A 25939-nucleotide genomic window follows, 5' to 3' on the forward strand; every position below is an offset into this window, starting at 1 on the left:
ATTAAAAAAAAAAAAATTCTTTTTTGTTTTGGCCCTGAGTTGCACCGCAAATACAGGACTGAAGATGACGTGAAAAACCCAGACATCGCCATGGCTAAGGCGTAGAGCTGAAGACTTTTTATGTGTCATAAGGAATTCTAGCAAAACCCAGAATATTCAGCAGGAACGTGGAATGGAGTTGGGGTGGAAGATACAGAAATTTCAGTTCCGTTCAATCATGGGGTAACAGTTACCTAAGTCCCCTAAAAAATCACAGCACTTTCTCGCCTCATTTCACAATGAAGGATGTCTGGTCTTGCCTTATTTATTCCTTGTATGGTTATTTTAATTATGTTTATTTTGGAGCTGGGTGCGGCGGCTCATGCCTGTAATCCCAGCACTTTGGGAGGCCAAGGCAGACGGATCACCTGAGGTCAGAAGTTTGAGACCAGCCTGGCCAATATGGTAAAACCCCATCTCTACTAAAAATACAAAAATCAGCCGGGCGTGGTGGCGCATACCTGTAATCCCAGCTAGTAGGGAGGCTGAGGCAGGAGAATCGCTTGAACCCAGGAGGCGGAGGTTGCAGTGAGTCGAGTACGTGCCACTGCACTCCAGCCTGGGTGACACAGCAAGACACAATCTCAAAAATAAATAAAAAAAAATAGTTTGAACATTTCTCCACAATTAGATATGACCTTCTTAAGGACAAACATTCTGTTTACCTTAAAATAATCATATATTTCTATATTAGTTCAATTCAATGAATATTTATGGGTGGGCTCAGATCCTGGCTCCTCTCATTTCCGTGGACTCCAGGGATCCAGTTTCCTCTTCATAAAGCGAGGATAATGAAATCTGTCCTTCACCCCTGGCAAGGCACTCATGAGGATCAGGTGAAACCATGTGTGTGGGAACCCTTTTAAAACCGCAAAGAGCTGCATAAACATCTGAGGGCTTTAGGTTCGCAGATACAATCGGAAGGCGCCTGGCGCTGCTGGGCATTGAGCTTCCAGGGGGCACTTGGCGCAGAGCCCTGCACTCCCCTCCCTGAGGAAGCAGTTCCCATAGTTCCCGTTTCCCACCTGGCCTCTCCTTTTCAGGGCTCCTAAAGAGTGATCTTCACAGAGAAAGCCAGTCGGTTTAAACGATATTCTAAGTTCTGAATATCACCAGGTCTGGTTTTTAAGTTTGAATTTACATTTAAATCAGGAGCATTTGTCCAGGCCAGTAATTTTTCAGCCCAGCTCCTCCAGAGGGTGTGTGTCCATGACCAGTGAGAATTTGAAACCTTCCTGACGCCAGGAGGCTGAGGTTTTCCTGCACTGGGCCTCCACTTGTGTGTGGAAGGGGAGGGGCGGCAGGGAGGCAGGAAGAGGGGTATGGAGGGAGAAGGGTGGGAGAGGAAGGTCAAGGAAGCACAGTCATAAATAGAAGCGTCTTTTGCCTTCAAGATATTTCAGGTCACATGGAGAAAGGAAATTCACTCTTAAGAAATAACAAAGAAACAAAAGACTGAAGTCAATTCAGAAGTGCTGACACAAAGGCCGGTTTGGAGGCAGTAAAATTAATCAGGATTGCCTCCTGGGAGTAGGTGGGTCACCACAAGGTCTTGAAAGCAACCGGGGGAGAAAGGAACTCCTGGTTTGGGGATCATAAATCTCTCTTCAAGAACAACCAAACTCCAGTGTGAGTATTTATGCTCCTTATCAGCTAAGCTGGGTCTGAGGTCAGGAGCTTGGATTCTGGTCTTCATTCCAGGGTCCAGCTCATCACAGACCCTGAGCAAATTCTTTACTCATCTCCTTGTGCAGAAACAGTTGAAAAGTACTTTGGGAAAACCAGTTTTAACTATTACTCCCAAACCTTAATTAGAACTGTATAATTCTTTATCTTTTGTGAAATGAGTTTTAAACTAGAATAACCATTGTAATTATTGGAAACATTTTAAATAATTGTCAGTAATAATCTTCATCACTCATAAAAAGGGAAACACATCTATTAATCTTTCAAAGCACAGTTCTCTGATCTTTTTCCAGGTGTATGATTCTCTCTTTTCTACCTCATTTTGTGACAAAATGTGGTCTGTATGAGGGCCGCACTCAGTATCAACACAGGACGCCTTCCAAAACAATGCAAGAATGCAGGTTCAAGACTGTTTCACGCCCCAGCAAGCACTCATTAGGTGGCATTCAAGGCAAGTTTAAAAAAAGGAGGGGGGGGGCCACAGACTTCTGGGGGTTAATAATTTAGTACCGTGCCTGCCACTACCCAGTTGTCGCTGGTTTGTGGAATCACAGCTGCGTTGTGTCACACCACTGATTAATTCCTAGGAACTGCTAAGGGCTGACCTTTTCAGATGACTGACCTGCCTAAATAAATCAAACCCATTTGAGGTCATGTCTATGGGCACAGCAAGCTGACTTGCCTTCTCGAGTGGGTGAAAAACAATTGGAATTTCAGTGAGGAACTGGAAGTAATATATGAAATGGCTCAGATCTACTCAGCTGGAACCCAGGTGAGGAGACTATTCCGAGTAAAAAAATCATGATTTGTTGTTTTCTGGGCTTTGGCACTATATAGAACACCACAGGCAGTTTGTTCCAGGGTAGAGGTCAGGGATGGCTGGCCTGAGGGACACACAGACCCCAGACTCATCTCCCTCTCTCAGCCAGGGTGGCTCTCCCTTCACTTCCTGATGTCCTCGGACTTTATTCCCAGCTCAAATGCCACTCACCTCGAAAGTGCAGTACGCTGTCAGGATGAGCTTTCATTGCCCTACGCTGGAATTCACTGTGGCACAGCTGTCCCTGGCTTTCCTCCTTTTCCTATTTCTCAGTCCCACAGCAGTGTCTGAGAGGACTTGGCTGGATGTGCAGCAGCTGCAGGGATGAAGTAGACAGGAGCAGCCATGGAAGAAACTCAGGTTTCAGTGAAGCACTATGAGGAGGTCCTCCTAGGGAGGCTGTGGAATCAAAATGTTAAAAGGGGTAGAAAAAAAGCGAGTTCCAAGATGAAGATTTTGCCTACCACGTTTTGAGAAAATTTAAAAAGATAAGCGATACAGTGAATGAGGCAGGACTTTCGGCTAAAATCGGAGTAAAATTTGTAGATTCCAGTAAACCAAATCCCTAGAGAAGAGTCACAGCCAAGACAATGTTAGAAACTTGGTTGCAAATTGTACAAGTTTGAACTGAGAAGGCCAAGTTTGTAGGTTAATGGAAAAGAGAAAAATAGGCATCCCAAGAAGGATACATTGTTTTCCCATTAAAGAAGCAAGGAAATACACTTTGAAAAGTAAGTATGGGAAAGAATGAGGTTAGGGCTACACAGAGATGCCATGGCACACTGGTTATCTCCCTTGGGTTCAAATGCCAACTGTACCACAATGCTGTGTGCCCATGGGCAAATTCTTAACCTCTCTGTGCCTGTTTCCCCACCTGCCACATGGAAGATTTATAATGGCCACCTCATGGTTTTATGAAAGTTGGAAGAGTTGTCAGCCATGGTGTCTGGCACATAGTACTGTTATTATATTATTTTATTATATAACATAATTTATATTATTATTTTATTATATTATATATTATAAATAATTATATATTATATTATATATTGTATATAATTATATATTATATTATATATAATTATATATTATAATATATTATATAATTATATATTATAATATATAATTATATATTATATATTATGTAATATATAATTATATTTTATATTGTATATTATTATATATTATATTATAATTATATATCACATTATATAATATATTATATAATTATATATTATATTATATAGTATAATATAATATAGATTATATGTTACATATAAAAAATAATAAAATTTGAAATATCTAGTGTCATTTATTTGGAATAAAAGAGGGAACTTTATGGATAACCTGATCAAATCCTCTGTGATTCCACAGATGAGGAAACACAGTGTCATTATATCATTTTATTAATCATTCCAGACTCATTTTATTTTTTGGGTCACCCTTAAATGGCTTTCATTTACTTAAATCTTGTCTTCCAGTATGATTCTTGAATGCAAGAACTTGTGTCTTAACTGTGTGCTCCTAACAGTGTTAGGCACGCATAGCAGAACTTAAATACTGGTTAGATTTTTTTAAATACATAATTTCAAATTTATTCCAGTGGCAACCATTTCCACATTAACAATGATTAGGAGTTTTTTGTTGTTGTTTTTATTTTTTTATTTTATTTATTTTTATTTATTTATTTATTTTGAGACGGAGTGTTGCTCTGTGGCCCAGGCTGGAGTGCAGTGGCGTGATCTCGGCTCACTGCAAGCTCTGCCTCCCGGGTTCACGCCATTCTCCTGCCTCAGCCTCCCGAGTAGCTGGGACTACAGGCGCCCCCCAGTGCGCCCAGCTAATTTTTTGTATTTTTAGTAGAGACGGGGTTTCACCATGTTTGTCAGGATTGTCTCGATCTCCTGACCTCGTGATCTGCCCGCCTCGGCCTCCCAAAGTGCTGGGATTACAGGCGTGAGCCACCGCCTGTAATGTTTTTGTTAAATACCAGTTTGATTTGACTTTTCTTAAACTCTAATGCCAATTTAAAAGACCCAGATGGCCCTGGCAGAAGAGTCTGGATGAGCAAGTGTTAACAAAGGGTGATAAGGCCTCAGAAGGAATTGTGGCCAGGCAGAGAGAGAGAGAGGAGAGAACCAGTGAAGACTCGGTTCTTTGGAAGGAGGCCCTGCAAGGCCCTGGAGCCCAGCCCACGGTCCTGGTTGCCAAAGACTTGGAGAAGTCTTGTCCGGGAGGTGAGGTTCATCCTTGCCTCTAGCCAAAGGTTAAAGGGACAGCCTGAACAGGACGAAGGCAGGGAAGAGTGCAGCGCTTCATGATAACATCGGTGTGTGAGCAATTCCACACAATAACTGACCTTCTGTTGAGGGATGGGGTGTAGGGTGGGAAAAAGAAGAATAACAGGAAAAACCAAGCCCAAAGGTCCTGATCCTGAGGGGATGGACAGACCTGGCCTATGTGGGGCAGAGAGTGGGCTTTGACGGAAAGGCAAGAGTCTGGTAGGCGGGTGCGGTAGGGTGGGGATCAGAGTGTATTGCCTGAATTTAGTTTCATAAAACTTGTGTGTGTGTGTACACTGGCTGATGGTCCTCCTGAACTGTAGTCACAGTCCAGAATGCCTGAAGCACCTGATATGATAATGAAACTCGCAGGGTGTTCTTTGTGAAAACGATGTTGGGTCAACAGCCAGGTGTTAGTTTCACACTCACAGGTGAGGGAAAATCACTCTTCTGGAACCACCCTACCTTGTCACTGAGTCTACAGTCCCAGCACACAGACGGCAATGCTTCCTTTAATTTGGGGTTCCCGGTTTTAGTTGGTTGTAATCACTTTCTAAAAGCATACACTGGACACATTGTTGCCTGGAGTCTTAGGCAATAAGTGATAATGTGGGGCAAGAGGCACTGTCCAAATGGCCATGTGATTTTTTTGTTTATTTCTTCCTTTAAAGGGAAGACTGAAATCCTTGAAGATTACTTGACATAAGTCCTCACAACCACCCCAAATGGTTTTGAAAGATTTATAACTTCTCTCATGTGCTCAGTATATGATGCTCTTACTTAGGAAGAGGAAGAAAAAATGTTTACAGTTTCACTTTGAGCTTTAAAAAATTCCTATAACAATTAGCTCTTGATTCAGAAATTATAAATAAAACTGTTTTATTGTCCAATTTACTGAAACATTGTGTCCTGTAATGTTTTAGTCTTCATTGGTCCAGGGATTTAATTTTAATCTTGCACTTTTTTGTAGAAAACAGCTTATAAATCTTAACTTAAATATTTATTGTTCTGTACCAACTGTACTGATCTCTTATGTTGGAGATTTGCATTCATGCGTGGATGAAATGGATTTGCCATTCTTTATTAGTGGACAGTAATGACTGACCATGGAATTGGGAGTAAGTACAGGCTTTAAAGGCAGAGAAACCTACGTTTGAAATGAACCCTGTTATACAGGAACACTATGACTCTGAAAGGCATATAAACACTTGGAGCCTCAATGTGCTTAGCTGTAAAATGGGAACAATAAGATTACCTAATTTACAGAGCTGCTGTGAGGCCTATATAAAGCCTTGCGTGGCTGAGATAGTGCTAGTAGTACCCACCAAATCCCCTCTCAGTTTCCTCTTCATGAACATAACACTACATTTTCCACCAGTTTGAGTCCATGTGACGGCTCTAGCCAATAAGCCACCATATGGATACATGTTGTAGGTGATGCAATTACAAGATAGAGGGTTGTCCAATCCACAAAGGACCTTATGTGAGCAAGCGATCAGCCTTTTATTTGTAAAGCCACTAAGGTTTGAGGGGTTTTTTTTGTTTTTTTTTTTTGTGCTATGGGAGCATTGTCTAGCTTACCCTAATACATTGGACATATGATAAACAATTGATAAATTTTGGTATTTAAAGCCGGGCGCAGTGGCTCGTACCTGTAATCCCAGCACTTTGGGAGGCCGAGGCGGGCAGATCACCTGAGGTGGGTGTTCGAGACCAGCCTGACCAACATGGTGAAACCCCGTCTCTACTAAAAATACAAAAAATGAGTCGGGCATGGTGGTGGGCACCTGTAATCCCAGCTACTCGGGAAGCTGAGGCAGGAGAATTGCTTGAACCCAGGAGGTGGAGGTTGTAGTGAACCGAGATCGTGCCACTGCACTCCAGCCTGGGCAACACAGCAAGACTCCATCTAAAAAAAAAAAATTGGTATTTAAGGTGTCTGTGAACCAATGTGGAATGATGCCTTGAACATACATTATTAAGAGAGAGAAGCAAGACAGAACAGAGTTTATAGTGCGCCACATTTTGTGTAAGAAAGAAGGATAAATTAAAATGTATATATGTACTTGCTCATGTTTGCAAAAAGAAACACAGGAGGGGAAAAACCAGAAACGAATCAACTTGATGACCTATCCTTGTAGGGAGACTGGGGCAGGGTGGTGCACAGGAGTGAGACTTCTCTGATCAAATTTTTTTACACAATGTTGATTTTTGAACCATTTATTCTCTATATATTCAGAAATAAAAGTAATTTATAAAGGAAAATGCCTTAAAATTGTACCTTAAGAGAAATAAATGACCAACTCTATATAAAATTGATCCAAACCAACAATAAACAAAAAGGTTAATTTGGGTAACTTGAACATATTACTCTGACTATATCTATATATCAATATTATTAGGAACTAGGAATTTTTCAGTATAAGAGGAAAAAGATAAAATATAAAAAAATGTAAACACTGTTATGTTAAATTTCGATAGCAATACAAACTCATACTATTTCATTATATATGTATTTTTGTTATATATATATTCATTACATATGTAAATAAAGCATCCTAGTTGTGTTCCTGAAAAAGCGTACAATGACACCCTAGTGGTAACGAACATAACTAACCCTCATATCTTGCATCTCCTGCTGTAATAAATGGTACAGGCAAGAATAATCAATGGATACTGAAACCATTACATAAACGTGGCAGGGCAATAGAATATTCCTACAGGGGCAAAGTACACCCCACAAATCATTCAGTAATTTAAAAGGAAAAAAATGTTGGATCCAATTTATACCCACCCAGCACATCCATTTGACCCTGCCTGCCCCTGGGGACCCACTACCCTGATCCTAGGTAAAGCAGCTCCAGTGATGGCCGCAAAGTTCCAGCTTCCACCTTGTCACCTTACCTCCTATAATGACAGGCACCGCTGTCTTTGGCAAGGCCATGTCATTCCACCTGCCAGGGCAGGAGCTGCAGCAACTCCTGTGCCCAGGTCCAGCAGGAGCCCCGGGTGAACTGGCTTTCCCAGTGGCTGTGTCGAGGCAGCTAGCAACACAATCCTGAAGTACAAGTGCTTTACCACCATGTGAGCTTTGCCTTTTAGGACTCCTCTGCAGTGCAACGGAGCTACACAGCACCTCCAAAGATGTCTCACATAGCCAAGCGGCCAGCTGTGCTGTTTATCAAGCAGTGGCCAATTCAGCAGCAGACCATCTTGTATTTTTCCCCCTCAATTCATTTTTCCCCTCTTTCACAGCATTGCACCCCCACCCTGCAAAGCAATAGCATGTAAACTTTGCCTCAGTTGATGTTCCAGGCAAAGGTACCTTCTCATGGACATATAATAATTACTTTCTCAACAGGTCATCCCCCTGAGCATCGCTGCTGGCCAAAACTCAGTGTGAGGACCCCCTCATGGAATACCTGTAAAGTATTCTTTATAGCCAAATAAATAAATAAATAAAAGAAAAAAGTTTATTCAAACCTAAAACCAAACTTCCATTATAAGGGCTTAAAAGTAAAAGTTAAAGGACACCATCAGGAAACAATCGGGCAAGCCAGGGATGTGTGACCTTCTCTAAGACAGCTGGCCCAGATTCCTCAAGTCAATGTCGTAAATCAAAACCAAACAGAAGTTAAGGTGGGGGAGATTTTCCAGATTAGCCTCCAGATGGAATCCATAAGCCTCGATTAGATCTCGGGGGAAACTGCATACAAACATTTAAGGGACAATTGCAAAAATTTTAAAATGACTTGGATATTAGTTGTGATTGTAGAATCATTGTTAAGTTTCCTAGGTATGATAGTGGTATTGTGCTTATACAGGAGATTTTCTTTATTCTTAGGAGATTCATATTGAAGCACTTACGGATCATGATGCCATACTGACAACTTATTTTCAAAAATGGTGTGTATCATGTGTTCGTGGGGAGACAGAGAGAGGAGAAAAACCAAATATGGTAAAACGTTAACAACCATTGAATCTAGATGAAAAGCATTTGTGGTTTCTGTTGACATTTTTCAGTGTTCAAAATTTTCATAATAGAAGGCAGACAGATAAATATCAGTAAAAAGCAGATAAAATTGAGGATACATTTGTATTTGAAGAGCTTTTTAAAGCCATGTTTTCTTTTCCTCAACCAGTTTCAAATAAGCAGCCAATACTTTATCAGGAACTAATTCATCCACCTCAGAATGGATATTCACACCCAAATTGCTGTGCTTTCAAAAGCTTTTTAACCTCTTGTTTGTTGCTAGCACTTTCCCAGTGGAAAGAATTTGATGCCATTTCCGCACACCCAAATTCCTGTTGGCAGGATAATCAGCAAGTAATACAGAGAGCTGCTTCCTTCAACAGCTGCATTCAGCACAAAACCGAGGGCCGATTATGTGGAGAAATATCCTTCAGAGGTAAGGCATCAGGTAAAGGCATCAGTGATCTTTTCCATGCATTCCAAATACTGTATTGGATCAAATTGGAGCAGCATCATTCTCTACAGCTGTATTGGCAACAGACAGACACAAATGAACTATTTAATATGGCAAAATGCACAGCTGTTTGAGGCTTCTATTATTAGCACCAGTTCTCGACTCACTAGGAAAACTCTTCTTCAACTTGTTAATGCGACAGTTTTATTTGTTTGGATGCAGGTTTCCATTATCATTCTTCCCACCCCAAACTTCCCTTTATCCCCAAGATGTCTCCAGACAGAGGTGTTTCCAGCTGGCCCCAGTTCAGCTGATCTCCAGTCCGTCTGCCCATGAGAGTCCCAGGAGAGCGTGCCGTCTAACTAAGCCACCTGGGCTTTGCTCTGGACCCCTAAGGAATCCCTACAGGTCAGGTCTTCCCTGCTCCATCCAGAGAGGGGCCCCTCTCATACTGCAGAAGGCTCGAAGTCCACAAATGTTCACTCTCCCCTTCGTTACTAGTAGAACTCACTCAGTTAAGGCTGAGCTCATGGTAGGCAACCTCAAACTCTCAGTGGCTTATCAAAAAAGTCATTTATTTTTCTTGCAGGCTGGTGGAGGCCGCTCTGCTTCAAGCTGTGAGCCGAGTCAGGGCTGCTTCACTTGTCTCTCATCCTCTGGACCAGTGACCACCTGGGGTGGCAACAGGGCCAGAGGACGAGCAGAGACACAAGAGGCCTCCTAAGGCCTCAGCTCAGAACTAACAAACTCGCTTCTGCCCACATTCCGTTGGCCAAAGCCCTGCATGAGTTGTGGAAAAGTACTCTCCACTTTGGTGAACATTACTAAGAGAAAAGAGGGAAGGAAGAATTGCAGGCAAGTAATACCATCTACCTCGGCCTCCTATGCAGCTTGGTGTGTACCTGCACCTAAGTTCTGGCCTGTAGGATATGAGGGGAAGTGAGGTGTGCAACTCCAGGACCTGCCCTGTAAAGACTGGGCCCTGCCTTTCCCCTGCCCATCTGCTGGGGACATGGTAGGACTGCAGCAGTTGCCTGGCCCAGAGATAGACGGCACAGCTATCCTGCTGGTCCTACCTCTAGACCGCCACATGTACCTCACTTACACTGCTTGGGTTTTGCATCTTAAAACCCCAACTAGCACACCATTCATTCATTCATTCCCCCATCAACAAGTATGTACTGAGTGTCTTTTTGCCAGGCATTGCACTCGGTTTTGGAGAGATGACAGTGAACAAAAACAAACTTGGCTGTTCTGTATCTTGGCTGTGGCAGTGGTTACACAAGCCTACACATGTGATAAAACTGCATAGAACTGAATACACACACAGAGACGAATGCCAGTCAAACTGGGAATTAAAGAATCAAAAAGTCACTGGTGACTCAACACGGCAGCAGTCCAGCTCAACCATACAGATGACAGCAGTGTGCTGAAGTATGACAAAGCAATGATTTAAAAGGAATTGAGGCAGAGCTGCCAGGCAGGCATGCTCACCTTGGACTTTGAAGCAAGAGAGACATAAATAAAGGTCTTTGTTCTGTAAGTAGAGTGTTCATATAATTTATCATCCAAACTGAGACACCTGTGAAAATAATTACACTGGAACAACTTGTGTGACTGATCAGCTGGTCACTCCATCTTTAAGTCATTGTCTTGTTGAGTCTGTTATCAGAGCCCATGGAGTGCCATGCATGGACAGCTTATTTAGGCACAACAGAGAAAAATTAAAGGGAAGGAGGAGCAAGGAAGAGTGGAAAGGATAAAGAAATGGTGAGCATTGGCAGGAAACAATGCAAGGAGAAAAGCGAACAGGAATCGGATTTTCTACTAATTTGCTGTGTGTTCCTGTGTCAGTTTATAAATTAGTGTCTATATTTACGACCGACTGGAAGAACGAACTTTTTAGATCCTCTCATCCAACAAAGCTGCAGATTTCTTTATTGAGATGGAGTTGAGAAAGCTTTAAAACAGGCCAAAGCAACATGAGGACATGTGTCATGAGAAGAGAAATGGTCTTCCATAAATTGAGTGCTGGGGAAGGCTTGGTGTAGGTAATGTAGAGGTTCTCAAACTGTGGAGAAGCTCAAAATGTGTTCCTTTGAGCCTTGGTCTTCTAGTTAGGCCACTGGCTAAGCCACTATACAAAAAGACACCAAACACACTGGCTTCAACAAGACAAGCCTCTGTTTTTCTTTCGGGTGACAGGAGAAGCAGAGGACTAAGCTTTCTTTTCCAAGTCATCACCTGAAAGTTGCCCCTTCACTTCTGCTCACATCGCATTGGCCAGAGACTTGAAAGGAAGCTGGGCACATGATGTGGGGAAAAGAAAGAGAGATCAGATTGTTACTGTGTCTGTATAGAAAGAAGTAGACATAGGAGACTCCATTCTGTTCTGTACTAAGAAAAATTCTGCCTTGAGATTCTGTTAATCTGTGACCTTACCCCCCAACCCCGTGCTCTCTGAAACATGTGCTGTGTCCACTCAGGGTTAAATGGATTAAGGGCGGTGCAGGATGTGCTTTGTTAAACAGATGCTTGAAGGCAGCACGCTCCTTAAGAGTCATCACCACTCCCTAATCTCAAGTACCCAGGGACACAAACACTGCGGAAGGCCGCAGGGACCTCTGCTGAGGAAAGCCAGGTATTGTCCAAGGTTTCTCCCCATGTGATAGTCTGCAATATGGCCTCGTGGGAAGGGAAAGACCTGACCATCCCCCAGCCCGACACCCGTAAAGGGTCTGTGCTGAGGAGGATTAGTATAAGAGGAAGGCATGCCTCTTGCAGTTGAGACAAGAGGAAGGCATCTGTCTCCTGCCCGTCCCTGGGCAATGGAATGTCTCGGTACAAAACCCGATTTACGTTCCATCTACTGAGATAGGGAAAAACCGCCTTAGGGCTGGAGGTGGCACATGCGGGCAGCAATACTGCTTTGTAAAGCATTGAGACGTTTATGTGGATGCATATCTAAAAGCACAGCACTTGATTCTTTACCTTGTCTATGATGCAAAGACCTTTGTTCACGTGTTTGTCTGCTGACTCTCTCCCCGCTATTGTCTTGTGACCCTGACCCTTCCCCCTCTCGGAGAAACACCCACAAATGATCAATAAATACTAAGGGAACTCAGAGGCTGGCGGGATCCTCCATATGCTGAACGCTGGTTCCCCGGGCCCCCTTATTTCTTTCTCTATACTTTGTCTCTGTGTCTTTTTCTTTTCCAAGTCTCTCGTTCCACCTAACGAGAAACACCCACAGGTGTGGAGGGGCAACCCACCCCTTCAACGTGCCCTGCCAAACCTCTGGTGGTAAGGCTTCGATTACTAAATGGAAGAAAGGGACACAGGGTGTTTTGGAGTTGACACCTAGCTCTTTGGAGGTGACTCAGATCACTCAGGAGAGTCCGTAAGGCCCGGTGGGCAACACCCCAATCCTCCAGTCTCTACCCAAGAAGCTCCACCTTCATCTATTTGAGGGTTCTATGTTGCGGGAAGTCAGGGACCCCGAATGGAAGGACCAGCTAGAGCTGTGGCAGAAGAACATAAATTGTGAAGATTTTATTTTAATATGGACATTTATCAGTTCCCAAATAATGCTTTTATAATTTCTTATGCCTGTCTTTACTTTAATCTCTTAATCCTGTTATCTTCGTAAGCTGAGCATGTATGTCACCTCAGGACCACTATGATAATTGTGTTAACTGTACAAATTGATTATAAAACGTGTGTTTGAAAAATATGAAATCAGTGCACCTTGAAAAAGAACAGAATAACAGCAATTTTTAGGGAACAAGGGAAGACAACCATAAGGTCTGACTGCCTGCGGGGTCAGGCAAAAAGAGCCATATTTTTCTTCTTGCAGAAAGCCTATAAATGGACGTGCAAGTAGGGAAGATATCGCTGAATTCTTTTCCTAGCAAGGAATATTAATAATTAAGACCCTGGGAAAGGAATGCATTCCTGGGGGTAGGTCTATAAATGGCTGCTCTGGGAGTGTCTGTCCTATGCGGTAGCGATAAGGACTGAGATACGTCCTGGTCTCCTGCAGTACCCTCAGCCTTATTAGGATTGGGAAACTCCATCCTGGTAAATTTTTGGTCAGACCGGTTCTCTGCTCTTAGACCCTGTTTTCTGTTAAGATGTTTATCAAGACAGTACGTGCACCACTGAACATAGACCCTTATCAGGAGTTCTGCCTTTTGCCCTTTGTCCTGTTTCCTCAGAAGCATGTGATCTTTGTTCTGCCTTTTGCCCTTTGTCCTGTTTCCTCAGAAGCATGTGATCTTTGTTCTGCCTTTTGCCCTTTGTCCTGTTTCCTCAGAAGCATGTGATCTTTGTTCTGCCTTTTGCCCTTTGAAGCATATGATCTTTGTTCCTACTCCCTGTTCGTACACTCCCTCCCCTTTTGAAATCCTTAATAAAAACCTGCTGGTTTTACGGCTCAGGTGGGCATCACGGTCCTACCAATATGTGATGTCACCCCCGGTGGCCCAGCTGTAAAATTCCTCTCTCTGTACTCTTTATTTCTCAGCCGGCCAACATTTATGGAAAATAGAAAGAACCTACGTTGAAATATTGGGGGTGGGTTCCCCCGATATCTGGCCCCTATCGGGTTCCCCCGATAGTTCTATCTAAATTTTTATCTGAAAAATAAGTTTCTCTGCTTTAAAAAAGAAACTTTGAAGACCATTTTACAGAAGAATTGGTTTGCCAAGGTGGAAAGAGAAGCTCATCAGTGATGTGACTTAGCCAAAAGCACTGGTTATACCTCTATACCTCGGAGCCAACACTGAAAGCCCCGGCCATAGTCTTTCTGCCCCAAGGAAAGCCTGGAGTGGGGGTGGGTGATATTGTCAAGAGCCAGGCCCCAGCTCCTCATACACACAGCTCATTTGCTCTCCCTCCCAACCCCCACCTTCATACTTCTTCTACACGCATACCAAAGAAAATAAGAATCTCAAGGTTGGAAAATCCCACTTTGCTTCAAGTGAAGTCACTGGGTTGTCCCCATGAAATGTCTCCACAATGGGTGTGCTAGACCTTTACTCTCTGTGGCACCACCAAGACCCCCTCACCCTGCCAGAGCCCTCTGAAATGTACTCAGAATGGAGGGGCTGGAAGCGGGGCCAGTGGTCCCGGTAGTCAGCCTCCCCTTCTGACACAAGAATTATCGTGGAACAGCTTGTGTGACCGATCAACTGGTCTCTCCATCTTTAAGCGATTGTCTTGTTGATTCTGTTACTGCAGAGTTTGGGGAGGTCTCATGGCTTCTCGCATCCTATTTCCTGAGCTTCCCTGAAGCCAACTTCTGGCCACTGGTATGTGATGCGAGCACAGTGCCTCCTCCTGCTCCTCCAGGAAGCTTCTGCTGATTGAACGCAGGCCAGATGGCGGGATCTGGGGCAACCTTCTTAGATCACAGGAAGGAAGGGGCACAAGAGGGGAGTAGGTAACAAGATAAAAGGAGCTCCCTCCCTGATGACTACAGAGCCATCGTGGCAGCCCTGGGCCTCCATTTCAGACTTTCATCTTGCCTAAGCCACCACCATCAGGGTCTCAGTCAGTGATCATTCTCACTTACTTGGGTGGCTGGGCGAGGGCGGAATACTACCTTCCAGCTGTCTGAGATTAAGCAGAACAGCAGCTAAAGCAGTAACAGCAGGTCTCCTTCAGCAGCTTGCCACAGGGAAGAGGGTCCAGCGTGAACTGAACTCAACTTCCACCTGCGCAGAGGTAGCTACCATTTGCGTAGAGGTGGCTGGGTCTTTAAGGTTAGAGGGAAGGGGCAGGGAGGGAGAGACGGCGGGTGGGGGTTGAACACAGTGGAGATTCACAAAAGCAGACCAGGGCGGGTGACGTGATGGGATGACCTGTGCGGGCGGCGGCCGCAGCCTCCTGCCCTCCTCCCCTTCGTGCGCCGGCTGGAGCGAAGAGTTCTTTTGACAGCCGTGAGCTTCCCCGGCAGGAACTTACTGGGGCTGCATCACCCTAGAAACATGGCTTTGGGCTGTGGAAACGCTGCTGCCGTGGAAGTCTCTCCTCGCGGGGGTGGACGGGGCGCTGCGCGCCCAGCGTCCTTCTGCGGTTCTCCCAGCCCGTCGCCGCCTCCACCTCGGGGACCTTTGCGGGGAGGCCTCGGGTCAGCCCCGCCCTTGGGATGGCGGGAGAGCAAAGCGGACCCAGGGCCTCTGAGCTCCGGCCCCGACACGTCCCGCCGTCTCCTCCGCTTGCGGGAGCCGGGGCGCCTCGGAGGGAAACTTCCGGACACAGGCCGGGGGAAGGGGGGCCGTGGCGCCATCGCGCAGCTTCCTGGTTTCGGCCATGTTTTTTTTTTTTTTTTTTTGAGACGGAGTTTCGCTCTTTTTGCCCAGGCTGGAGGGCAGTGGCGCCATCTCGGCTCCCTGCCGCCCCCGCCTCCCGGGTTGAAGGGACTCTCCGGCCTCAGGCCGCGGCGTTTTTGTAAATTGGAACCGGCCTGTGCGCCAAGCGCGGCTCCCGCGGCTGCGGAGAGAGGCCCAGCAGGGGGCGGGGACGCCGGGAGGCAGGGCCTGGCCGAGCTGCGCACGCCCGGGTGGTTCTGGCTACGGGTACCCGGACCTGCCCAACGACAGTTCCCCATTCCCGACCTCCGCACCCTACCCGGTCCGCAGGGCACTTTCCTCCTCTCTCCCAGGCACGTCCTCGACCTCAGTTGCCACGTGCACATGCTGGTGCCTTCCAGGTCGGTCTTTCTCCACCAGTCTCCACCTGCAACTTTCTTCCTTTTCGTCCTGTGCTGGCCTAACCCCTGCTCGGCCTCGGCCCTCAGCCGCCAGCTCTAACAATGCCTCTGTCTTTCCGAGACCCCCGTGACCAGCTCAGGCTCTGCTCCCTGCGTTCCTCTCTCCTCGCTTCCCTCCCCGCCTCCCCGGGGCTTCCCCATCAGTGTGGATTCCGACCTCATAAGGACCTGTCTAACGCTCTCTGCTGGATGGAAGCGCAAAACGGACCCTCTCACTCTTGCCTTATCCCCAGCACCAAGGAGGGGCTCAGTAAGTATCAGCTGGATAAGCAAAAGTAGAAACTCGAGTGGATGCTGGAAAGAGGACGGGAGGGCGGCGGCAGGAGAAAAGTGGGGCCCACGAGGTCAGCTCCTCTTCCATGAAGTTTGACAGTGAAGGACGCAGAGGAATAGAGGAACCGTGAGACAGTACAGCAGAGTGAAGGGAAGCCTGACAACACTGAGGCCAAGCCCAGCAAGTTTGAAAGTGGAAGCTAAGGAGCCCTACGGGCCAAAGTGGGCGAAGGCGGTGAGGGCAGTAGAGTTGAAGGATGGGTCCTGAATCACAAAAGGCAGCGGGAAAGAATGCCCGCCCAAAGGGACAAAGGAAGCAGGCATCTGCAGGTCTGTGTTGTACCTGCCCTGAACCTGTTGCCAATACATGATTGAAGGGGAGAGGAAAAAAATTGTGGTTGCTTATCTCAGGTGGCCTCAGTCTTGTTGGGCCAGTACAAGCTTAGGTCTTCTGAGAAATGGATATTGGGAGTCAAGGGCCTATGAAGAAATATGCTTGCTTATATATTAGTTAGGATCAACTAAATACCGTAAGAAGCAGAGCCCAGATGCAAAGGCTCCACAGTATAACCTCTCCCCTACCGAAATCTAACTGTTGCTCACTGGACAGTCCAGGATGAGTGTTCAGGTTTTTTGGTCATTCAGGCACTGCTTTGGTTCGAATGTCTGTCGCCTCCAAAACTCATCCTGCAACTTAATTGCCAATGTGGCGGTATTGAGAAATGGGCTTTTAAGACATGATCACTGGGTCACGAGGGCTCTGTCCTCATGAATGGACTCATCATTCAGGGTTAATGGATTAATGGATTATCACAGGAGTGGGACTGGTGGCTTCTTAAGAAGAGAAAGAGACCTGAGGAAGCACACTGAACCCCTCACCATGTGATGCCCTGTACCACCCCGAGACCGCAGCGTCCCCACCAGCAAGAAGGTACTCATGACATGTGACCCCTTGACCTTGGACTTGTCAGCCTCTAGAGCTGTAAGAAATACATTCTTTTTCTTTATAAACTGTCCAGTTTCAGGTATTCTGTTATAAGCAACAGAAAACAAAGTAAGATAGGCACCTAGGCTTTGCCATCCCCTAACGTCCTAAGAAAGGGGAAAGAAAATGGGGGCGCATGAAGAGGACATAGTCATGGACCTAGCATGTAAGTAACAGATGGTTATGCTCACCTTCCTTTGGAGAGGCCTGAGTCGCACAGCCTCACCCAACTACAAAGCCTGGAAAGTGTAGTCTAGTTATGTGCCCACAGATAGGGGAATACAGAGGCTAGCAGGTAGCTAGTGGTCTTCACCACTGTGGTAGCCAGAATAATGGCCCCCGAAAGATGTCCACATCCTACTCCGTGGAACCTGCGAATATGTATTGCATGGCAGAAGGAACTTTATGGCTGTTTCGGATCTTGGAATGTTATTCTGGATTATCCCAGAGGGCCCAATGTAATTACAAGGGTCCTTGTAGGTGAAGGAAGGAGGCAGGAGAGTCAGTTTCAGGGTGATGCAGTATGAGAAAGTCTTGACCACCCACTGCTGGCTTTGACGATGGGGGTAGGAGGATAAGCCAAGGGATGTAGGCAGTCTCTAGAAAAGACAAGGAATAGGTTCACTTCTAGAACCTCCATAAAAACACAACTCCTTGGCCAGGTGTGGTGGCCACACCTGTAATCCCAGCACTTTGGGAGGCTGGGGCGGGCAGATCACCTGAGGTCAGGAGTTCGAGACCAGCCTGGCCAACATGGTGAAACCCTGTCTCAACTAAAAATACAAAAACTAGCTGGGCGTGGTGGCTCACGCCTGTAATCCCAGCTACTCGGGAGGCTGAGGCAGGAGAATCGCTTGAACCTGGGAGGCAGAGGTTGCAGTGAGCTGAGATCGCACCATTGCACTCCAGCCTGGGTGACAGAGCAAGACTCTATCTCAAAACAAGAAAACAAAAAACACAACTCTTGCTGGCTCCTTGATTTTAGCCCAGTGAGATTCATTTCTAATTTCTTTTTTTCTTTGAGACAGTCTTGTTCTGTCACCCAGGCTGGAGTGCAGTGGCATAATCATGGCTCACTGCAGCCTCAACCTTCCTGGACTCAAGTGAACCTTCCACCTCAGCCTCCCAGGCAGCTGGGACTACAGGCGTGTACCAGCATGCCTGGCTAATTTTCGGATTTTTTGTAGAGATGGGGTTTCACTATGTTGCCCAGGCTGGTCTGAAACTCCCGTGCCCCAGCAATCCTCCTGCCTTGGTCTCCCAAAGTTCTGAGATTACAGGCATGAGCCACTGCGCCTGGGCTTCCATTTCTGATTTCCAAAACTCTAGAATAATAAATTTACATTGTTTTAAGCCACCAAATTGTAGTAATCTGTTACAGCAGCAATAAGAAATGAATACAGCCATGCTTGATAATTCCTTTATCAAAAGCTACCTATTGGTGTTAGGAAGTATTGTTTTAAATTCTAAGGCGGTGTTTTCACTTTCTATCTTGTGCACTGACTACCTCATGACCCCTTAGGTACCAGTCAGGACTGGTAGACTTTAATGTGGAGAACTTCTGAAACAGCAGTTCTCAAAATGTTATCTCCAGACACACAGAATCTGCATCACCCAGGAACTTGTAACCATGCAAATTCTCAGCCACCCAGACTTCCTACATCAGAAACTCTGGGGCCCAGCAGCCTGTGTTTTAACAAGCCCTTCAGGTGATTCTGACACTTGCTCAAGTTTGAGAACCGCTGTTCTAGGAGCTGGTCCTGCAGGGAAAGGGTGGCCTCTCAGTTCAGGTTCCAGTGTGGCTGGGGGTGGGGGTCAAGGTGAGGGTTTGGTTGTTGTGTCTGACAGCCAGGCTCGAGCACAGGGACTGTTTACAAGGCTGCACTTTCCATGTTCTGGTCAGCAGTCTCCTGGTTCATTCCGTTACGAATGGACTGTCACCCCAAAATTAATGTTGAAATCTATTTCTCTATTTGGAGGTGGGGCCTTTGGGAGGTAATTAGGTCACGAGAGTGGAGCCCTCATGAATGGAATGACTGCCTAAGAGAACAGAGATGGCTCACACCTGTAATCCCAGCACTTTGGGAGGCCGAGGTGGGCGGATCACGAGGTCAAGAGATCGAGACCATCCTGGCTAACACGGTGAAACCCCGTCTCCACTAAAATACAAAAAATTAGCCGGGTGTGGCAGCGGGTGCCTGTAGTCCCAGCTACTCAGGAGGCTGAGGCAGGAGAATGGTGTAAACCTGGGAGGCGGAGCTTTCAGTGAGCAGAGACTGCGCCACTGTGCGCCAGCCTGGGTGACACAGCGAAACTCTGTCTCAAAAAAAAAAAAAAAAAAAAAAACAGAGAGCTAGCTTGCTGATTTTCTGCCATATGAGGATACAGTAAGAGGGCAGCCATCTGCAACTTGTAAGATGACCCTCACCATAACGTGACCATGCTGGCACCACGATCTCAGACTTCTAACCCCCAGAACTGAGAAATAAATTTCTCCACCACTCTATGACACGGTATTTTTTTTTTTTTTTTTGAGACGGAGTCTCGCTCTATTGCCCAGGCTGGAGTGCAGTGGCACGATCTCGGCTCACTGCAACCTCTGCCTCCCGGGTTCAAGCGATTCTCCTGCCTCAGCCTCCTGAGTAGCTGGGATTACAGGTATGCGCCACCACACCTGGCTAAGTTTTGTATTTTTAATAGAGATGGGGTTTCACCGTGTTAGCCAGGATGGTCTCGATCTCCTGACCTCATGATCCACCCGCCTAGGCCTCCCAAAGTGCTGGGATTACAGGCGTGAGCCACTGCGCCCGGCTGGCATGGTATTTGTTATAGCAACCCAAGCTAAGACGCTCCATGTTATGGACTGAATGCTCGTCTCCCCCCAAAGTTTCTATGCTGAGATCCTAACCCCTTTGTGATGGTAACAGGAAGTGGGAACTTTGGGAAGTAACTAATTAGGCCATGATGGTAGGGCCCTCATGAGTGGGATTAGTGGCTGTCTTAGTCCATTTTGTGCTGCTATAATAGAATACCCGAGACTCGGTAATTTATATAGAACAGATATTTGTTCTCTCACAGCTGTTGCATTAGGGATAGATGGATGGACTTATTTATGTATTGACTGACTGATTGATGGGGCCTCGTTCTGTTGCCTAGGCTGGAGTATAGTGGCATGATCATAGATCACTGCAGCCTCAAACTCCTGGGCTCAAGCAATCCTCCCACCTCAGCCTCCATATAGCTGGTGGGAACCAAGTTTCTAACACATGAATGTTGGGAGACACATTCAGACCATCGCAGTGGCCTTATAAAAAGAGACACAAGAGCTTGCTCTCTGCCATGTGAGTATACCACAAGAAGACTGTCCTCAGCAAATCAGAAAGCGGGTGGACCCTCATCAGACACCAGATGTGCCTGCACCTTGATCTTGGACTTGCCAGCCTTCAGAACAGTAAGAAAGAAATGTGTGTTGTTTAAGCCACCCAGTCTATGAAAACTTGCTATAGCAGCCCACTAGGAGACCCCAAGATATTTAAAAACTCATCAGCACCTGCTTTCTGCATCTGGACCCTGATCTTCTGGTGGGTTTACCAGTTACTTGTAGAGTGTCCCTGTGATAGTTTTAGGTGTCAACTTGACATGATTGAGGGATGCCTAGATGGCTGGGGAAGCACTGTTTCTGAGAAGGACCATGTTTTTGGAGGAGACTGTTTTATGAGTGAATTTTGGGGGACACATTCAGATCATGGCAGTGGCATTATAAAGAGAGACACAAAAGCTTGCTCTCTCTGCCATGTGAGACTACCACACAAAGACTGCCATCTGCAAACCAGAAGCAGGTGGGCTTTCCTCAGACACCAGATCTGCCTGCACCTTGATCTTGGACTTCCCAGCCTTCAGAACTCTAAGAAAGAAATAGTAGCATGGCTTGGTCTAAGTTGGAAGGCCTGAGAAACAAGCACATGGTGGAACTGAGTTCAAGGATAAAGACTTGAGAATACCTGCTCAGTGGACTGAGTAGGGAAGATCAACCCTCAATGTAGGCAAGCACTATCCAATCACCTGAGGGCCCAGATGGAACAAAAAGGTGGAAGAAGGGTGAATTCTCTCTTCCAGAGCTGTGACACCCTTCTCCTCATGCCCTTGTACCACACAACTCTAGGTCCTTTGGCCTTTGGACTCTGACACTTGCACCAGTGGCCCTCTGGGGCTCTCAAGCCTTTAGCCTTGAACTTAGTTACACCATGTGCTTCCTTGTTTCTCAGGCCTTCCAACTTGGATCAGGCCATGCCACCAGCTTCTCTGATTCTCCAGCTTGCAGATGGCATATTGTGACCCTGGCATTTAATAACTATGACTTTGGTCTTAAGCAGTTTTCTTCCTCTGTGGATTGATATTTAGATATCAAGGTGGATAATAATTTCTTACCAAGGTAACTGTTGTGAGGTAAAAATGAGTTAACATAAGTAAAACCGAGCACATGCAAACCATCTGAAATGGTTAATACTTACTATTTGTACTTGAAGAAATAAATGTTTTTGACAATAAACTTCTTGTGCAGTTTTCCTCAGCCAGTTTCAACTGAGCCGATCATTTATGTGACAGTTTCATTACCAAATGGATGTTCTCACCACTATTTCAAGTGCAGTACGAAACTTTATTTGAAATTCTAAAAAAATTAATTAATTAAGGTTGTTTGGCTCTTGCAGCCTGTATTAATTTCCTAGGGCAGCCGTAACAAAGGAGTCACATACCACATTTTGGTCAGCAGCAGGCTGCGTTTCTGACAGTACTCCATACAATTATAACACCATTATTTTTACTGTACCTTTTCTATGTTTAGATACACAAATACTTATCGTGTTACAGTTGCCTACAGTATTCAGAGTACAGTCACATGCTGTAGTGGTTTGCAGCCCCAGCGCGTTAGGCCATGCCGTGCAGCCTAGCTGTGTAGTAGGCTTTCCTAGCTAGGTTTGTGAGTGTGCCCTCTGTGATGTTCACACAACGGCCTAATGATGCATTTCTCACAACGTATCCACGTTAAGTGACCCATGACTATTCATTCTACAAACTGAGAAGCTTAAGTAACAGAAATTTATTTTCTCACAGACTTGGAAGACAGAAGCCTGAAATCAAGTTGTTAGCAGGGCCATTGCCCTCTGAAGGCTCTAGAGGCAAATCTTTTCTTGCCTCTTTCAGCTTCTGGTGGCTCCCAGCAATCCCTGACATTCTTTTCCTTGTAGTAACACAACTCTAATCCCTACCTCAGTCTTCACACAGTGTTCTCCCCTGTGGGTCTCTCAATCTCTCACTCCTCATAAGGACAAGTCTTTGCATTCAGGGCCCCTCAAATTCAGTGTGACTTAATTTGATTACCTTTGTAAAGATGCAATTTCCGAATAAGGTCACATTTGTATGTACTGGGGGTTAGGACTTGAACATACATTTTTAGGGGGCACAAGTGAACCCACATCAGAGGTCAAGCCACAAAGCAGCCTACATGGCGAAACCAGTCTTGTCGTGAAAATGTAAACTGAGGTAAGGGCCATGCTGCCTTGGAAAGTGTTCTGTGTTGTCATTCCAGAGCCACGGGGGCTGGATAGTGACAACAGAGGTGGGTTGCAGATCTATGGGCTACTCTTTGCAGAGGCAGTAAGTAGGGACTGCCACAGCATTCAATTAATTTCCTGTAAGAATACATTTTATTCAAGTTGATAAAAAAGCTATACTTATTAACATTGCATAACATTCCTGTGATATCAAATGAGAATCTCCAGAAATGAATTTGAATAGCTATAAAACCCACATTTTTCTGCAGATACATGTGTGGCCACCTGAGAGCCAGGTCCCTCAGTGTCCACAGACATAGCCCTGCCACCTACCACCTGCTTCCCAGAGCAATGAAGCTTCTGCTAACTCAGGCTTATCCCAGTCTCTATTTCAGGCCATCAGCTGGATGAAGAATTTAGTAAGCATGAAACAGCTTGCAAAGCATTGGTGAGTGGCTGAGGGCCACGGAACGAGACCACCGTGTGGCCCATCTGTGAGGATGAATCTAACAGCAGTGACTCTACCTGCGTCCTCCCCATCTTTTCTGCTTTTCCATACAATGGCTAATTCACTGCGTGTGACATCATCACTAGCACTGTGTTTATCTGTCACATTTCTTCTGTTTTGTGGGTTTGTTTTGCATTAAAGGTCTACTTCTCTGAGCTTTGAGCTGTAAGGCTTGACTGTGAGCAGCAACTGAAGAGTGTGGCACCTCACACTCGGTAGGAAGAAGCTGAATGACAGATGTCGGCAGTGAGGGTGGGGAAAGCAGCCAGGTAGCAAGCAGCTGTTTTTTAGGCTAACCATTGAAGGGAAGCTCCTAATCCCTGAGTTAACTTTTAGCAGAGATTAACTCAGTCTATCTATTGGGATGTAAAGGATTTGGGCATAAAGGTATGTTAATTCGGAGGCTCTGCAATGTATAACAATTCCTCCCATTGAAATTTATGATAATTAAGTGTTCAACTTACTGGAATTTTCCCCACAGGACTCTTCTGGGATGAATTTGCCTTGGGGAGAAGACTACGTAACTGAAAACCAGCATCCAGGCCCTCAAGAAGAAATATAATCTCCAACAGTCTCCTTTTCAATTTCTGTCAAATGTCTGGCTTCTCTTGAAGGGATGTTCACGAGAAGGGACAGCCGCCCTCCTCCGAGCCTCCTGTTTCAGCTGATGCACCTTCAAGTACAAGGTCCTGTTCTTGGGCTCTGTTAAAGTTTCCCTCAAGAAAAAAACCTTACATTTGCCAATGAACTTGATGTAAAGTTGTTGAGGATGTTGACTCTCCTTTAAACATTTATCGAAGCTAGGAATAAACTTAACTGGACCTGTGTATAAGAAATCTTAAATTTCTACTAAGAGATGAAAAAAAGAATTCCCTTCCCTTCCTTAACAATTCAGCTCCCGTTACACAAAACCAAACAAGATGGGATTCTGTTGTGGGGGGACAGAACTTCGTTGTCCTGAAGCTAGGTGTTGGAGCCCAAGCAGGGTGAGGAGGGAGTCAAGGAGGCCCATATGGTGGTGGAGCATGGCCTGGCATGGGTCTCAGTGCCCAAGCAAGGTGAAGAGGGGACCATGCAGGGAGTGAGGGTGTCACTGCCCAAGCGAGGTGAGTAGGGCAATTTTGAAAAGTCATGAAAGTTGAGGAAGGGCTGAGGCACCATTCTAGATTGAAGGAGACTAAAAAGATGCAACACTCACAATGCACAATTCTAAACTGAAATCTTTGCTCTAAAGGACATTAGGACAATGAAAGAAACTTGCATGGGGTCTGAGCATTAGGTAGTAGTAATGAATTGATGTTGAGTCCCTAATTTTCATGGTTGTATGCTGATGATGTAGGAGGTTCTTGTAGGAAATACACACTCAAAAGTATTCTGAGGTGATGGGGCATCATATCAGCAGCTTATTCTCAAATGGTTCAGGAAGGAAAAAGTTTTATACTATACTTCTTTGGCAAGTTTAGATTGTTTCAAAATAAAATTTTTTTAAAAAGAGCATTTGTTAACTATTAGTTTGGTAAAAGGTGAAAAATGTTGATAATAAATGTTTGTGAAGGTGTGGAGAAACAAAGTTTCATACACTATTGTCAAAAGTATAAATTGTTACAATATTTTTGGAGAGCAATTTTCCAATATCTAGCAAAAATTTAAAAGCAAATCTTAACTCAGCAATTCTGCCTTTAGAAATGTATTTGTGGGATAACATACAGGAGAGAAAAATGTATTTTATTGCAACACTGTTGATACTAACAAAAACTGGAAACCACCAAAACATTTATCATGAGGGGGTTAAGTAAAGTATGGTATAACTATACAATGAGTATACTAGGAAACCCTTAGAAAGAATGCAGAAAGATGTATGTGGACTTTTACAGAAAGGTGAGCTACTGTCTAAATGCAAATGTGCCAATATCACGTATATACAGTCAGATTCCTTTTGTTAAAAACCAAAAGCGTATGTTTAGAAGCAAAAGCACTCCTATAAAGGCCTGGTATAGAGCAGTGGCTAAAAACAGTGCCAAGATACCGCCTCAACTTCCTCTCACATGCTGCCCTGGTGATACTGAGGCTGGTTCAGGAACCATGACAGCCTGTTTGTATGAATTCCTTAAAGCACAAATTACTTAGTTTCTTTCGTAACAGTCACCTAATCCCTTAGTTTAAAATGGTTGTGTTCATGGAATACTATGCAGCCATAAAAAAGGAGATCACATCCTTTGCAGCAACATGAGTGGAGCTGGAGGCCATTATCCTAAGAGAACTAATGCTGCAACAGAAAAACCAAATACCGCATGTTTTCACTTACAAGTGGGAGCTCAACAATGAGAACACATGGATACAAAGAGGGGAAAAACAGACACTGAGGCCTACTTGAGGGTGAAGGGCAGGAGGAGGAAGAGTATCAGAAAAAATTCCTATTGGGTACTAGGCTTATTACCTGGGTGATGAAACAATTTGAACACCAAATCCCTGTGACACAGTTTACCTACATAACAAACCTGCACATGTACTCCTGAACCTAAAATAAAAGTTACAATAAATAAAAAATAAAATGGTTGTGTGCTGACAGGAAATAAATGTTCCAGATCTGCT

General features: G+C 45.2%; 1 long non-coding RNA gene across 7 annotated transcripts; it reads left to right on the forward strand.

Moving 5' to 3' along the window:
* The first annotated feature begins 8517 nt into the window (after positions 1 to 8517).
* On the forward strand, positions 8518 to 24183 carry LOC112439834 (uncharacterized). 7 transcript variants are annotated; one of them, XR_010112255.1, is made up of 3 exons: positions 8518 to 17233; positions 17322 to 17453; positions 20444 to 24183. It is a non-coding gene; the product is annotated as an uncharacterized LOC112439834 (long non-coding RNA). The 7 variants fall into 7 exon arrangements; XR_010112254.1 differs by having other exon boundaries at positions 8518 to 16279; positions 17092 to 17453; XR_008625494.2 differs by having other exon boundaries at positions 8521 to 16279; positions 17119 to 17453.
* Positions 24184 to 25939: the final 1756 nt, after the last annotated feature.

The sequence above is a fragment of the Pan paniscus genome, chromosome 4, assembly GCF_029289425.2.
Source record: "Pan paniscus chromosome 4, NHGRI_mPanPan1-v2.0_pri, whole genome shotgun sequence".
In the NCBI taxonomy this organism is placed as follows: domain Eukaryota; kingdom Metazoa; phylum Chordata; class Mammalia; order Primates; family Hominidae; genus Pan; species Pan paniscus.